The sequence below is a fragment of the Thunnus thynnus genome, chromosome 15, assembly GCF_963924715.1.
Source record: "Thunnus thynnus chromosome 15, fThuThy2.1, whole genome shotgun sequence".
NCBI classification, from domain to species: domain Eukaryota; kingdom Metazoa; phylum Chordata; class Actinopteri; order Scombriformes; family Scombridae; genus Thunnus; species Thunnus thynnus.
The window spans coordinates 1,297,739-1,304,087 of record NC_089531.1 but is presented as its reverse complement, the minus strand read 5'-3'; positions in this window follow the sequence as shown (position 1 = coordinate 1,304,087).

The following is a 6,349-nucleotide window of genomic DNA, read 5'->3' as shown; positions in this document are numbered from 1 at the left end:
AAAATATCAAGAAGAAGAAGAAGAAGAAGAAGAAGAAGAAGAAGAAGAAGAAGAAGAAGACTTCACATTCACTCCTGTCACTGTGAAGACTGAAGATGACCAAGAGAAACCTCAGTCCTCACAGCTTCATCAAAGACAAATTGAACAGATGGAAACAGAAGCTGATGGAGAGGAAAACAATCAAACCCGGCCCGTTTTTGGTTTCTGCCGAGTCGTTTTATCGTTGTTCCTTTTTGGATTGAATATCGAGCAGGTCTGCGGACATCAAGCTAATTCGTTTTTTCATTTTAAACCAAAAATCACAAAATCACGTGATCGATTCCTTTTTGTTTCCAAACGAAAATCCAGAAAACAAAATTCAAAAGACCGAGCCATTTTGGTTTAGAAATCAAGTATTTTTGTCAGTTTTGTACGATAGCGGAAGCAGCCAAATTAGCCTACCCATGATCCTCAGCGACCGTTGCTATGGTGAAGACGCCAGCGACAGCCGCGCGTGTGTATAAACGGGATAAAACTGAACTTTACATGTCACATCCCTCATTTAAACCCTACACTTTCACTTTCGTAATTTTCATCAAACTGGACTTTAGATTGTGCATTTTATTCAACCTCCACTGTTACATCATGTAATTATTTATTAATTATTTATGTTTAATTTATTCTCTTGTCACCTTCATATATTTCATACACTTCGTTTCTTTGTCCTTAGCAACATTATTTTCTTTACAGTTCAATGTACAGTAAAGTACGTTGATCCCGATCATAACCAATAATCTGCAGTACTACATAATGTTATCCTGACTATATGTTAAGGCTGTCGCCGGCGTCTTCACCATAGCAACGGTCGCTGAGGATCATGGGTAGGCTAATGTAGCCGCTTCCGCTATCATACAAAAATACTTGATTTCTAAACCAAAATTGCCCGGTCCTTTGAATTTGGTTTTCTGGATTTTCGTTGGGAAACAAAAAAGGAATAGATCACGTGATTTCATTTTTCGTTTTTGGTTTAAAATGAAAAAAGTAAAAAACCATGTGACTTCCATTTTTGGTTTCAAACTCAAAAACGAATTAGCTTGATGTCCGCAGACGTGCTGGATATTCAATCCAAAAAGGAAAAACGATAAAACGACTCGGCAGAAACCAAAAACGGGCCGCGTTTGATTGTTTTTTCATTATTTGATTCTGACACCTAAAACGTTTTTTTTTGTTTTTTGTTTTGAAACAAATAACAGATTTACCGTTTTTTGGTTTTTGAATTACAAATGAATTACGAATTATCCGATGATACCCGGACCGGTATCCAATATACCACATGACAGTCCACATCCACACAGGAGTTATTGTGACTGAAGATTAAGAAGAGCGTCATAGACCGTAAGTGTGTTGGTGAGTCCTCACAGCTTCATCAACGCCAAACTGAACAGATGTTTGAACCTGATATTAAAGATGGTGTTGACAGTGATTGTGAAGGGAAACCAGGAAAGTTCTGTTAGGTTAAAATCCAAAACCTTCTGAAAGCACCATGGGAAGAACTGTAATACTGTAATGCTGTGAGTTTGGACAAAGCTGAGGCTCCAATACACATTTTGGGTTTGTTTTGCTTATTTGTATGTATTTTAAATGGCAAATGGACTATACTTGTATAGCGCCTCTCTAGTCTTCCGACCACTTGAAGCGCTTTTACACTACGAGCCACATTCACCCATTCACACACATTCATACATACGCTGAATGGGTACAGGGGCTACCATGCCCATCAGAGGGAACTAACCATTCACACACATTTACACACTGATGTCACAGCAATCAGGAGCAATTTGGGGTTCAGTGTCTTGCCCAAGGACACTTCGACACTTCGACATGCAGACTGGAGGAGCCGGGAATAGAACTGCAATTTCTCCACCTGTCCACCAGATGCCCCCAGACTTTCTTTACTGCTTACCACACCCACCAGCTCACCTGTTCCCGCTCAGTAATTGCACCTACTCCCTAGATAATGCTTTTCATTGTTTCATGACATTCATTCATCGTTTCCTGTTTTATTTTTGATAGACTCACCTCTCGTTTTAGATACCTCACTTCCTGCCCTTTTCTGTTTCCTGCCTGTCCCTCGTTATCCTTCCCTTTTCAGCATTTAGTCTGTGTGTTCCCCTCTGTCAGTGCCAGTATGTCTTAGTACCTGTGTCTAGTGTTCCAGCCTGTTTTCTAGTGTGTAGTTTTCCTTTGTTTGCTTTGCTTTTCCTGGACCTCATCTTTGCCTTCCCCGTGCCTGATTTTGTTTTCCTGAAATCGGACCGAGCCCCCATTATGACCTGTACACCTGTGTTTTTTGATTCCTCATTAAAAGTTTCACATTTACCTGCCAGTCCGTAGAGTCTGCATCTGGGTCCTCCACCTGTCTGCCCGAATCACGGTACGCTAGTGATGCGTGGATCGCAGTTATATCCTCGGGCACTGTGGTTAGCTTGAGCAGGAAGAGACAGAGGTAGGTAATCACGCTGTACGGCATTTAAACTCTGCTGAGATCTGATCACAACTCATTCTTTCACACAGTGCATTAACATCCTTTATACAGATAACATATCCAGATACAGGTGGCATGTTAAAGAATAAGTTTGGTGATTTTCTATATTTTTTGTATTGTCAACAAATCTCATGTTTGGACCCAAACCAACAATGAACTGATTTTAACAAGTACTGTGTGTTTATCCAAAGCCTGATATATCTTATTCCTCTGTCCAAAAGCTATTAAAAACAGGTCAATGAGTCACACTGCTGCACTGGGTGACATGTTTCTTTATAATGAAGTTTGGTCATGTTAGTCGGTTTAGAAATGGCTCCAAAGACTAATAACAGCATCACGTTTTCAGTCTCCAGAGAGTAGTTCTGTGTAAGGCAGACGCCACTGAACATGTGTTTACAGCTTTGCTAGCTTGTTGTGCTACATATCACAACCTCTTGGCTTTGTACAACATTATAAATCTCTCAAAGAACTTCAGTACAAAGTCAAGAGGTTGTGATATGTAGCACAATAAGCTAGAAAAGCTGCGTTCTCGCACATGCTCAGTTTGGGGTAAAAGATTTGACGACAAGTGTCACAGCTGAGACTTCTTTTCTTTCTCCTCTCCATCTCGCACCCTCTCTCATTGCAATCACAAAAAGCTAGTTTTGTTGTGTATTTAAGACAAAGTCAGTAACAAACAACATGCATCATTAAACTTTTAAATTGTAAGTTCAAATGTTGGAAAACTATCTATCAAGAAAGATGAAACGGGTAAAAGTTTAAGTTTTATTGTCATCCGCAGAGGAACCACCAGAAATCATATGAATTTTCCTCAATATTTTTAGTGAGGTCCACCATGTTAACCTGTACAGATTACAGTGATGAACATGTGATAAACAGATGAATGGTAGACAGGATCCCGTTAGCACATCAGTGCACGTATATCCACAGATGCACCATAATCCAAAACAGATAGCAATGAATAACATTCTTTCTTAATGCAAAGCGAAAGCATTTAGTACAACAAAATAAAAGCTCAATTTGGGTTGAATCAAACTGATATGTTTACATATTTGGTTCAAGTAATAGTAAGAAACTCAAAGTGAGGTTTCCAAAGTAGTCCCTGTCCTTTAAGTAGGATTCAAACCAGTTCAGTACTGTGCCAGAAAGCACCACCCAGTTTTCCAGTCTGTCTAGTGATATGTTGTGGTCGATTGTGTCAAATGCAGCACTGAGATCCAGTAATACTAATACTGTAATTCTGCTACTGTCAGTGTTTAAGTGTATGTCATTGAAGACCTTAACAAGAGCAGACGCAGTGCTGTGGTGACTGGAAGACATCAAAATGGTCGTTTAGTGCCACAAAGTTGTTCAGCTGTTGAAAAGTAGCTTTTTGTCAATTATTTGTGATTGTTCCTTTTTAAGAGTGGTTTGATGACAGCAGTTTTCAGAGCCTGTGGGAAGACACCTGAGAGAAGAGATGTGTTGACAATCTGTAGAAGCTTTTCAACACTCTCTTTTTCTCTATTCTGACCGGTGTGGCGTTTCTCCATGGAGATCTTTTCTTACCAGAGACAACCTTCACCTTAGTGGGTGCAATGGCATCGAGGACATTTGTAATTTTCGAACGGAAATTATCTACAAGATCACTGACTGAGACCCAAGAGAGGGCGAGTGTGGAAGAGAACATCAGTCACCACAACCTTAGAAATGTTCAGACCCTTGGAGATGATTAAGTCCAGAGTGTTTCCCTTTGTTGTGTGTGAGCTCTGTCACATGCTGGATCAGTCCATAGTTATCAAGAACATAATACAGTTCTTTAGCCCCTCAGTCCTGGGGGTTGTCAACATGGATGTTAAAATCACCAACAATAACTAGGTAAAATAAAAGGTAACACAGTATTTAGGTTGCCTGTGGATATTTAGAAATAAAGCTCAAGGGGGGGAATTCAACTGAAGAGCCACATATTCAAAAGAATCAAAATTCCATCTTCCAGATTCGGTCCGGGGTGCAAACACCCTCTCTATGTTTAAGAGTAGGCTTAAAACTTTCCTTTTTGATAAAGCTTATAGTTAGGGCCGACCAGGCTCATCTTGGATCAGCCCTTAGTTATGCTGCTATAGGCCTAGACTGCTGGGGGACTTCCCATGATGCACTGAGCTCCTCTCTCCTCCTCCTCCTCTCCATCTGTATGCATTCATGTAACATCAATGCATGTCACTAACTTTACTTCTTCCCCAGATTTTTTTTGTGCTTTCTCATCTCACAGGAAATCCTGGGTTCTGGGCTGAGCCTTCGCGGTCCTTCACAGTCCTGTTGGCATCCTTCCCTGGCTGTTGCTGTTATGATTGTTCCCTCTTTCTTTCTCTCTCTCAACCCAACCAGTCAAAGCAGATGGCCGCCCACCAAGAGCCGGGGTCTGCTTGAGGTTTCTACCCGTAAAAGGGGAGTTTTTCCTTACTGCTGTCGCCAAGTGCTGCTCATGGGGGAATTGTTGGGTCTCTGTAAATTTAAGAGTACGGTCTAGACCTGCTCTATGTGAAAAGTGCCCTGAGATGACTTTTGTTGTGATTTGGTGCTATATAAATAAAAATTGATTGATTGATTGATTGATTGATTCACCATTCTTTCCCTGTTACCTTTCAAGACAGGAATTGGGCAAGCTACCAGCGCACTGGGCCCCGGCTTTTCCATTTGCTCAACTCATATCTCTAAAAGTTTAAAATCCAGATGTCCAATGACTAAAATTGTATGGTTTAATCTCTACTTTTATTCTTCAATTGAACTCATGTTAGGATGTTTAATTGATCAATCGTAAGCTCTTTTCAAAACAAAAGTGACCTCTGTCCGCTGCGCTCAAAAAAAACCACAATGACTAAAGATAAATGAAAACATTTATTAACATAGCAAAACATCCTAATAATCCATAATAAATGGAATAATAAAACAAAATAAGAATAAGGAATTTAAAAATGAGAGTAGGAACTTTAAATCATTGGAAAATTGTGCCTCGAAGTGTGATTTGAACACTAAGGGGGCTTTTAACTGTCAAACAATATATTATAGTAAACAATGAGTAGGTGACTGTAAACATAACATTTTGTAGTGACTAAACATTCAGACCACATGGCTTCAAATATGAATTCCACATAACTTTTACTTCAAAACACAAAAATTACAAAAGTTTGAATGCAGTTCATGAAACATCCCATACTCTTTAGTGTTAAGAAGACAAGGCAATGTTGTCATATGATGAAAAATGTGATAATATTGAATTTTAATATCTATTAATAATAGATTATCATACACCTATCAAAGTTATATAATTATTCTTGAAGTCTTCGGCTATTCACCATTATCTGGTTCAAGTAGGGATCAGGTCCTTGCTTCACATTAAATTCAGGCATTGGTTTAAAGAAAAGGCTGACAAGGTCTCTACCAATGTCAAGTCACTCAGGAATGTACTCTAAAATTAGAAGTTAGTAGAAAATTAGTAGATAAGCAGGACCCAAAAAGAGAGTTATAAGGTTATAAGGTCTGTCTTCCTCTCTTGGGAATAAAAAATATTAGTTCAGAAATATTCAAATATAAGCAAGCTGTCCTCCCACATCATCAACTATTTTGATAATAAATTGATTGGAGTCATCCTTTAAGAAAAAAATTATTATGATTCCAGCTTCTCAAATGTGAATATTTTCTGGTTTCTTTAGTCCTGTGACAGTAAACAGAATATTTTCGGGTTGTGGAGAAAACAAGACATTTGAGGACGTCATATTGGGCTTTGGGAAACACTGATAGATGACTTGATAATGAAAATAATCAGCCCTATAAAAAAAGGTTTCAAGG